Source organism: Ascaphus truei, chromosome 18, assembly GCF_040206685.1.
Source record: "Ascaphus truei isolate aAscTru1 chromosome 18, aAscTru1.hap1, whole genome shotgun sequence".
Classification (NCBI taxonomy): domain Eukaryota; kingdom Metazoa; phylum Chordata; class Amphibia; order Anura; family Ascaphidae; genus Ascaphus; species Ascaphus truei.
The window spans coordinates 2,022,193-2,033,530 of NC_134500.1; the positions used below are offsets into that span (position 1 = coordinate 2,022,193).

At 43.0% G+C, this 11,338-nt stretch overlaps 1 protein-coding gene across 2 annotated transcripts in view; it reads right to left on the reverse strand.

Moving 5' to 3' along the window:
* The window catches only part of ACAN (aggrecan), a 63,176-nt gene extending 60,738 nt beyond the window's left edge, over window positions 1-2,438 (reverse strand). For both annotated transcript variants that reach the window (XM_075575188.1, XM_075575187.1), the window contains exon 1: window positions 2,046-2,438. The gene's annotated coding sequence lies outside the window, so the exon portion shown is untranslated. The remainder of the gene's footprint in view (window positions 1-2,045) is intronic.
* Window positions 2,439-11,338: the final 8,900 nt, after the last annotated feature.

Sequence of the window (11,338 nt, forward strand, 5' to 3'; positions counted from 1 at the left end):
CCCACTGTGGACAGGACTGCTCTTATTAGAACTGCTTTACTCAACTGGAATCCTAGGATCACAGGAAATCTAGTGGCTCAGAGGAAGTGAATGGAAATGTTGACAGACAGCTCTGTTTCAAGTGTGTTTCCAGCTTTCCTTTGCATACATCTTCTTTCCCTCCAGCATATGCTGAATACAGTTTTATTCTCAGCACAACAAATGATATAAGTAGAGAAAGCTTAGCTTTTCCATTCCCCACTCTTCACCATTTTCATATTACTCACTGAGCAAAAATGCAGTAACTTCATTTCCTACACTACATACACTATACTTTGTGTCACCTTACACACATTCGGCACCCCTTTTTGGGGTACCTTAAACTCACATGTTCTAATGTATTTTATAAAAGACCGTTTGAAAAAATAAGATACTAGTGCAGGGGCCACCAACAGGCCGGGTATTAGGGATATTCTGACTGAGCCACTGATTGTCACCTGTGCTGACACGGGGATATCCTGAAAACATGACCTGTTGGAGAGCCATTGAGGGCTGGAGTTGGTCACAACTGTACTAGTGTAAAGGGTTAAAAATGTTTCACTGAGAAAATGCCAAAGTTGTGGTTAAAGGCAAATAATCCTATTGACATCATTATTACTGAGAATTGCTATCCAATAACCATAGCACTGAAAGAATAACGTGGCACTGTGGCTAGTCACATCAATCAAATGTCTTTGGTGGACTAACAAAAAACACCAAATTGCTCAAATGTGGATCTAGTTCATGTAATAGCCCTGTGTGTGGGTGTGTGTGTGTGTGTGTGTGTGTGTGTGTGTGTCAGTGTGTGTGTGTGTGTGTGTGTGTGTGTGTGTGTGTGTGTGTGTGTGTGTGTGTGTGTGTGTGTGTGTGTGTGTGTGTCAGTGTGTGTGTGTGTGTGGTGGGAAAGCTCCCTTGATGGTACAAATGCAATCATTTTTATAACATAAGAACACTATAACACAGGTAAACTATAACATGCTCTCTCAAACTCCAGCTATTACAGTAGAAATGAATGAGGAATGCACACATGTTCATTCATTTTGTAAACTGTTACATTACACAGGACATAGGGACATACATGTATCAGGGTAACAGTGGGGCAGTCCGGGGAGTGTGCATTATATGTGTCAAAGAAAACAATTCCATTGAGAGCAATAGGATTTTTTCTTTGATACATTTGGTGCAAAGTCTTTGCACAGAATTGCGCCGCTTTGTCGTGGAAACATACAGCGCACCACACGGGGATTAGTTTGTGGGGCATTCGGGTGTGTACCAGTTTTCTGAATTTCTACAAACACTGACCTTTTAAGTGGACAGTTTCCCACATGGCATTAATTACCCCTGAGAAAAGATGCCTGTGTGAAATGAAACGGACAATGCATCCACAAGACAAGGCTCACATATTAATCAGTGAGAAAACCAATGTAAGAGCTCTCCAGTGTCACTTGAAGGCAAAACCAAGAGAAGATGTCATTATATTTGGGAGCCAACAGAGGGTTTCAGTCCAACAACTTCACTTGTGGATTTTGGCTGTGTCTACTTTCAGTGCATCTTAAATCTGATCCAACACAACTAACAAAGCCTGACACACACAATAAATAATGTAGCTGCTTTTGTTGCTGATATGTGATGCCTTACACTACTTGTTCACAACCAATCACTATCAATGATTTCTATGTACTCATGGATATTTACACTCTGTGTGTGTGTGTGTGTGTGTGTGTGTATGTATGTATGTATGTATGTATGTATGTATATATGTGTGTATATATATGTATATATATATATATATATAGATATATATTATATATATATAGATATATATATATATATCTATATATATATATGTCTATATATATATATATATATATAGTGTCATTCCAATATGCAAAGTGATGCCTTCACTCTTCTCACCTTCTGTGCCTACTTTATTTCCTAGAGCATAATAGGTATTGTGTTTCTATAACAAAAGGTTAATACAACAATACTGCTTGAAAGCCAACAATCAAATGACTTATTAGAGTTACCTTGAACAGTTCAGTGCAGTATTTCAATAATCTATGTCCCATACACCTGGTGGAAAACTTAAATGTATGTTTTTTTTCTTCTCCTTGTTTCTTTGATAGAAGGGAAATATATTGCCACTTAGGTTCTTTTCTTCACAGCTTGCAGACGGTTTTCCAGCCTTCCACCCTCAGCAGAAAGTCCAATCCCCTGTATGTTAAGTGAGCGCTCAGGTCCTTGCAGGCAGCAGCAGCAGCAGCACAAGCAGTAGGGCTGAAGTGTATTGTAAGTGAGTGTGAAGGAAAGAGGTTTTTTTTCACAATCAGACCAGGTTTAGCAGGCACTGTCTCAGACTCCTCCTGTTACTTCCCGGGATACCTCCTGGAAATGCCTGCGGGTTACTAAGTGTGCTGGACCCTCCTGCAAAGGTAGGCAGAAGTCCAGGGGTAACAGTCTAGTGGCAAAAGGGGTGGAGGAGAAAAAGGAGGTCTTTAGGACAGAGGGAGGCTGCTCCTGCCTCTTGGGGTATCCCATCATTAGGAGGGGTATATATAATATACTGTAGGATTTATCCTTGTTAGAGGCATAACGCTGCTTATACTGTGTGATAAACTTAGGCAGCTGGAGAGATGTGCAAAGTTTTTGCCCAGACTTTTGAACTTTATGAAATTCACCACATTTTTTAATTTGTCATAAATCAAACTTTTTTAAAGGTTTGCAAGGATTTCGCAAACTAAAAATCTATAAAGCCAGAAATATTGGTTTCGCTTCTCTGGCACAACCCGTATTTGTATTATATTGTCTGTCTTTATTTATATAGCGCCATAATGTACATAGCCCTTCACAGCAGTAATACACGTGGTAATCATATAAATAACAAATAATATAAATAACAGGCATGGGATAAGTGCTTCAGACATAAAAGTAACATTAAGGAAGAGGAGTCCTTGCTCCGAGGAGCTTACAGTCTAATTGGTGTTTCAAGGTAGATTCTTCTCTGGAGAAATTTGAAATGACAATTTTTTTTGGGAATATTCCATTTTTCCCCAGAACGTTCAATCGAAACATAGGCTGAGTGAATATAGGCAAGTTCACACATTTTTATTCAGTATTTTAAATGCCTACAGCTCTCTCACTGAAGGGTCAATCCAATGAAATTGAAAGTCAAATACATCATACAACATACTGTATTTATCGACTCTAAATATTGAAGAAAGAAAACAAAGTACTGTATTGTGTTAAGTTCGTACAAAAATAATATATATATATATATATATATATATATATATATATATATATATATATATATAATATATACAGTATATATATAATATATATATATTCTTAGTTAATTTCTATAGAGTGCCACCTATTTATGCAGTACTTTACAGAACAAGAATACAGGTAATTAATCATAAGCATCAGACCTCAAATGGAAACAAGTAAAGATACCAAAGTGGTTACTATATTCTAACTATTTAATGTATTTAATTTATAGGTAACAGGCTTAATCTTTATTAGTTAAGTGACAGATCATAAATACTTTCTGAATAATTCTGGTATCTTTCAGATGGATATTTAAATAAGGGAGCATTGGTTTTAAAAACTGAATCTGTGTAATCTGGCGGGCGCCAGGTGTTGAGCTAAGTTGATTTCAGCCCATTGGATATACATTCATTATTAGAAACTACCACATTTTCAACATAATCAAAGAAAGATGTTAGGTTTAAGGGTGTCCTTTGTATTGGGGCGATGGTATTGGTAACACTGAGTTAAGGTTGCAGAATGTTTACCATAGAGACAAATCTATTTGCAGGATTTGTAAAGTGGACTGTAATACTGGAAAATAGACAAGGAGTGCTTACAACCTCTTTATCAAAAAAATCTACTTATTTATTTATTTATAAAATATTTTACCAGGAAGTAATACATTGAGAGTTACCTCTCGCTCTTACGTATGTCCTGGGCACAGAGTTAAGACAAATAATACATGGTTACAAATACAGTTACATAAATGAACAGGGTATACATTATATACAAGACATTGCATGCACAGTTAAAGAAAATATATATTATGGGCGTATAAAACAGTTACAGACCAGATTAAAATGTGAGACAGCCTTAGATTTGAAAGAACTTAAACTGGTGGTGGATGTGAGAGTCTCTGGTAGGTTGTTCCAGTTTTGAGGTGCACGGTAAGAGAAGGAGGAACGGCCGGATACTTTGTTGAGCCTTGGGACCATGAACATTCTTTTGGAGTCTGATCTCAGGTGATAGGTGCTGCATGTGGTAGGGGTGAGGAGCTTGTTCAGGTAGCTGGGTAGCTTGTCCATAAAGAATTTAAAGGCAAGACAGGAAAGGTGAACTTTGCGCCTAGACTCGAGTGATGACCAATCTAGTTCTTTGAGCATTTCGCATTGATGTGTGTTGTAGTTGCATTGGAGAACAAAACGACAAATTGAATTGTAGAGGGTGTCAAGTTTGCTAAGGTGGGTTTGAGGAGCCGAGCCATATACTATGTCTCCATAGACAATAATTGGCATTAGCATCTGCTGTGCAATACGCTTTCTGACCAGGAGACTTAGGGAGGATTTGTTCCTGTAAAGTACCCCTAGTTTGGCATAGATCTTGGTTGTCAGGGTATCAATGTGCATCCCAAATGTTAAGTGGGAGTCAAACCATATGCTCAGTTATTTAAAACAAGTGAAAGGGGTTAGGGTGGTGTTAGCTTTGGTTCTAATCAGGAGCTCAGTCACTGGAAGCTTTAAAAATTTAGTCTTGGTCCCAAATACCATTGTTACAGTCTTGTCAGTGTTTAAAAACAGTTTGTTTTGGGAAATCCAGTTTTCGAGTCTCAAAAGGTCAGAATGAAGTATGTGTTGAAGGTCAGAGAGGCTATGGCTGTGTGCCTTGTTTCTTACAGTCCTTGTTTCTTACAGTTAGACAGACAGTTATCCATAATTACATTTATAAACTAACATGTCAGTAAAATCGCTTGGACAAAGCCAATTGGCAGAAGTGCAAAATAAACAAGACCAATGCAAATCTCTTTAAATTCCCTCATGGTTTATTGAATGCTGTATACATGTCTGCAACGCTTTTATATAAATAAACTAACCTCTTTATATCTTAACAACAACTGGGGAGAAAAGGAAACCTATGATGAGAGCGCTCAAAGATAGGTGATCCTGGAAACTAATGAACCTGATTGAGAATCGTAACATGTAATGATGAGTAACTTAAAAACAAATATAATTGGAGAAATCCTCAAATAAAATAAAGTTATATGGATAACCCTCTGTGTGAGGATTTCTCCAATTACATTTGTTTTTAAGTTACCCATCATTACATGTTGCAAAAAGCCTGTCATGTCATATTTCTTAGTTCAAATGAAGGGTTTTTAGTCCCCTCTGTAGGCCTAAAAATGATAAGCCTGTGGCAGCGTGGCAGCGTGGCATTATGGCAGTGTGGCATTATGGCAGCGTGGCGGCGTGGCAGCGTGGCATTATGGCAGCGTGGCATTATGGTGGCGTGGCAGCGTGGCATTATGGCAGAGTGGCATTATGGCGGCGTGGCAGTAGAATTAGGCCACGCTTATAGTGCCGGCGAAACGATGTCGCCCGAAAAGAAATGCATTGCCGCCGCGTGCGCTTCTAGTAAACGCGACGGCGACAATGCGACGGAGCGACGGCGGAAAGACTGATAGCCGGCAAAATGTGATTTTTCAAGGGCCGTCGCCTCATGTGACAGCCCTTGAACCAATCAAATGCCAGGAAACCCGCGACGCCGCTGCCCAGCGGAATATAACTTTCGCCTGTGGCGACGGCGACGGGTGACGTCACCCATCGTGTCGCCGTCGCAATCGGCGGCACTATATGCGCGGCCTTAGAAGTAGCATACTTTTGGAACAAGATGATACATTTCCAAAACCAACCGCAGAGAAACCAAGTTGTGAATCCGCGAATATCTCGCAAACTCAGCACAAGTTCAGTGCAGGGTTTAATGTGAGGGCTTTTTGTAACTTAGCCGATATAATTCTGTGGAGGAAGCATAAACGTACACTTCTCAAAGCTGTCTCTCTCACACCGGGCTTGTGTTTATGAATGACTTGCTGACAAAAGTGAGAGTTAAATAGGGATCTTGTCAGTAGATCCCTGTCTCTTGTCTTGTCAGTAGATCCCTGTCTCTTGCCTTGTCAGTAGATCCCTGTCTCTTGTCTTGTCAGTAGATCCCTGTCTCTTGCCTTGTCAGTAGATCCCTGTCTCTTGTCTTATCAGTAGATCCCTGTCTCTTGCCTTGTCAGTAGATCCCTGTCTCTTGTCTTGTCAGTAGATCCCTGTCTCTTGTCTTGTCAGTAGATCCCTGTCTCTTGTCTTGTCAGTAGATCCATGTCTCTTGTCTTGTCAGTAGATCCCTGTCTCTTGTCTTGTCAGTAGATCCCTGTCTCTTGTCTTGTCAGTAGATCCCTGTCTCTTGTCTTGTCAGTAGATCCCCGTCTCTTGTCTTGTCAGTAGATCCCTGTCTCTTGTCTTGTCAGTAGATCCCTGTCTCTTGTCTTGTCAGTAGATCCCTGTGCATTAATGATCATCATTTGCCGGCTTATCAGATAAACTTAGAGAGACTTCATTTCCCATTACTTCTGAAGGGAAACCTGGACATGTCACCCCACCAGGGGTGCCGACAGGGCGGGAGAGCCAGGACAACGGTCCCGGGCCCGGTGTCTGCAGGGCTCGTGGCCGGCGCTGGAAGTTGGGCCCAGCTGGGCCTGTGGTTGCCGTTGCCGGACCTCGGCTCCCGGCTCTCCCCAGCTGCTACCTTGTCGCACGCCGGGCCTCTCTCTCTCAACTGGTGCATGCTGGAAGCTGAGCCTGTATTATGGGTGCACCCAGCTTTTGGCGCACAACGGTTGGAGAGAGAGAGGCCTGGCGTGGGACAAGGAGCAGCTTGGGAGAGCTGGGGCCTGGTGGCAGCAACCTGAGGTAAGTGTATTTGTGGGGGGTGGTGAGTGTATTTGTGTGGTGGGGGGTGGTAAGTGTATGTGTGGGGGTGGGGGGTGGTAAGTGTATGTGTGGGGGTGGTAAGTGTAAGTGTATGTGTGGGGGATAGTAAGTGTATTTGTGGAGTGGGGGTGGTAAATGTATTTGTGGGGTTGGGGGCTGGTAAGTGTATTTGTGGGGGGTGGTAAGTGTATTTGTGGGGGTGGGAGGTGGTAAGTGTATTTGTGGGGGTGGGAGGTGGTAAGTGTATTTGTGGGGGTGGGAGGTGGTAAGTGTATTTGTGGGTGTGGGGGGTGGTAAGTGTATTTGTGGGGGTGGGTGATAAGTGTATGTGTGGGGGTGGGTGGTAAGTGTATTTGTGGGGGTGGGAGGTGGTAAGTGTATTTGTGGGTGTGGGGGGTGGTAAGTGTATTTGTGGGGGTGGGTGGTAAGTGTATGTGTGCGGGTGGGTGGTAAGTGTATGTGTGGGGGTGGGAGGTGGTAAGTGTATGTGTGGGGGTGGGAGGTGGTAAGTGTATTTGTGGGGGTGGGGGTGGTAAGTGTATTTGTGGGGGTGAGTGGTAAGTGTATGTGTGGGGGTGGGAGGTGGTAAGTGTATTTGTGGGGGTGGGGGTGGTAAGTGTATTTGTGGGGGTGGGTGGTAAGTGTATGTGTGGGGGTGGGAGGTGGTAAGTGTATTTGTGGGGGTGGGGGTGGTAAGTGTATTTGTGGGGGTGAGTGGTAAGTGTATGTGTGGGGGTGGGAGGTGGTAAGTGTATTTGTGGGGGTGGGGGTGGTAAGTGTATTTGTGGGGGTGGGTGGTAAGTGTATGTGTGGGGGTGGGAGGTGGTAAGTGTATGTGTGGGGGTGGGGGTGGTAAGTGTATTTGTGGGGGTGGGTGGTAAGTGTATGTGTGGGGGTGGGGGTGGTAAGTGTATTTGTGGGGGTGGGTGGTAAGTGTATGTGTGGGGGTGGGAGGTGGTAAGTGTATGTGTGGGGGTGGAGGTGGTAAGTGTATGTGTGGGGGTGGGGGTGGTAAGTGTATTTGTGGGGGTGGGTGGTAAGTGTATGTGTGGGGGTGGGGGTGGTAAGTGTATTTGTGGGGATGCGGGCCTGCACCCTGAGAACATCAATGTTCTTCTAGCATCATCTACAGTGGATCCTTGTATTTGAAAGCAGCCCACATGCTCCTTCTGGATATAATAGGTAGTAATCAGGAACCTTTGGATCATGTCAGGGACCGCTGGCAACACCTGCTTGAGTTTAGTATGGCTATAAAACTCCTCATTGTCCGGTAAATTAAAGAAGAAGAATATTTAAAAACTGTATTACAGAACTTCTCGCTTGGCAACCTCTGCTCAGGGTAACAGGTACGTGTCAAATTTCTAATGCTCTTCAAAAATGAACTCCGTTTCTCAGTGGAGTTAAGCTAAAAATAACTATAAATGTGAAGATTATAATTCCAATGGTGCATCGCTCACAAATGCTTCAGGTGTCCTACAGGAGGAGAGATGGGACTTTGGCATTCGTGCAGTTTTTGTGCTGCCCCATACACTAGTTTCTTCAGTATTCCTAACATTACCCCGGTGAGGACAGTGCTCTCTACACAAGCCCTTCCCATGTATATGTTAACTGAGATACGTCAGACAGAGAACTGGGTAAGAGAGGGTCTGGTGAAACTTCAAGAGCGTCAAGGGCCAAGAATCATATTTTATATTGGACCCAATGCCATGAAACACCTTCTGTCAGTGTAAGACCCATAGAAATAAGGTGTCTTCCAGATATGCACATAATAAATATGGCCCCTAATGATTACAAATGATAGATACGCTGTCACGTGGACACATGTTCTATAGATACGCTGTCACGTGGACACATGGCCTATAGATACGCTGTCACATGGACACATGTCCTATAGATACGCTGTCACATGGACACATGCCCTATAGATATGCTGCCACATGGACATATTTCCTATACATATGCTGTCACGTGGACACATGTCCTATAGATACGCTGTCACGTGGACACATGTCCTATAGATACGCTGTCATGTGGACACATGTCCTATAGATACGCTGTCACATGGACACATGTCCTATAGATACACTGTCACATGGACACATGTCCTATAGATACACTGTCACATGGACACATTTCCTATAGATACGCTGTCACGTGCACACATTTCCTATAGATATGCTGTCACGTGCACACATGTCCTATAGATACGATGTCATGTGGACACATTTCCTATAGATACGCTGTCACGTGCACACATGTCCTATAGATACGCTGTCACGTGCACACATGTCCTATAGATATGCTGTCACGTGGACACATGTCCTATAGATATGCTGTCACGTGGACACATGTCCTATAGATATGCTGTCACGTGGACACATTTCCTATAGATATGCTGTCATGTGGACACATTTCCTATAGATATGCTGTCACGTGGACACATCTCCTATATACGCTGTCACATGCACACATGTCCTATAGATACGCTATTACATGGACACATGTCCTATAGATACGCTGTCACGTGGACACATCTCCTATAGATACGCTGTCACATGCACACATGTCCTATAGATACGCTGTCACATGGACACATTTACTATAGATACCCTGTCACGTGGACACGTCCTATAGATACGCTGTCACATGGACATATTTCCTATATATACGCTGTCACGTGTACACATGTCCTAGAGATACGCTGTCATGTGTACACATGTCCAAGAGATACGCTGTCATGTGCACACATGTCCTATAGATACGCTGTCACATGGACACATGTCCTATAGATACGCTGTCACAGGGACACATTTCCTATAGATACGCTGTCACGTGCACACATTTCCTATAGATATGCTGTCACGTGCACACATGTCCTATAGATACGATGTCATGTGGACACATTTCCTATAGATACGCTGTCACGTGCACACATGTCCTATAGATACGCTGTCACGTGCACACATGTCCTATAGATATGCTGTCACGTGGACACATGTCCTATAGATATGCTGTCACGTGGACACATGTCCTATAGATATGCTGTCACGTGGACACATTTCCTATAGATATGCTGTCATGTGGACACATTTCCTATAGATATGCTGTCACGTGGACACATCTCCTATATACGCTGTCACATGCACACATGTCCTATAGATACGCTATTACATGGACACATGTCCTATAGATACGCTGTCACGTGGACACATCTCCTATAGATACGCTGTCACATGCACACATGTCCTATAGATACGCTGTCACATGGACACATTTACTATAGATACCCTGTCACGTGGACACGTCCTAAAGATACGCTGTCACATGGACATATTTCCTATATATACGCTGTCACGTGTACACATGTCCTAGAGATACGCTGTCATGTGTACACATGTCCAAGAGATACGCTGTCATGTGCACACATGTCCTATAGATACGCTGTCACATGGACACATGTCCTATAGATACGCTGTCACAGGGACACATTTCCTATAGATACGCTGTCACGTGCACACATTTCCTATAGATACGCTGTCACATGCACACATGTCCTATAGATACGATGTAATGTGGACACATTTCCTATAGATACGCTGTCACGTGCACACATGTCCTATAGATATGCTGTCACGTGGACACATGTCCTATAGATATGCTGTCACGTGGACACATGTCCTATAGATATGCTGTCACATGGACACATTTCCTATAGATATGCTGTCACGTGGACACATTTCCTATAGATACGCTGTCACGTGGACACATCTCCTATATATATGCTGTCACGTGTACACATGTCCTATAGATACGCTATCACATGGACACATCTCCTATATACGCTGTCACATGCACACATGTCCTATAGATACGCTATTACATGGACACATGTCCTATAGATACGCTGTCACGTGGACACATCTCCTATAGATACGCTGTCACATGCACACATGTCCTATAGATACGCTGTCACATGGACACATTTACTATAGATACCCTGTCACGTGGACACGTCCTAAAGATACGCTGTCACATGGACATATTTCCTATATATACGCTGTCACGTGTACACATGTCCTAGAGATACGCTGTCATGTGTACACATGTCCAAGAGATACGCTGTCATGTGCACACATGTCCTATAGATACGCTGTCACATGGACACATGTCCTATAGATACGCTGTCACAGGGACACATTTCCTATAGATACGCTGTCACGTGCACACATTTCCTATAGATACGCTGTCACATGCACACATGTCCTATAGATACGATGTAATGTGGACACATTTCCTATAGATACGCTGTCACGTGC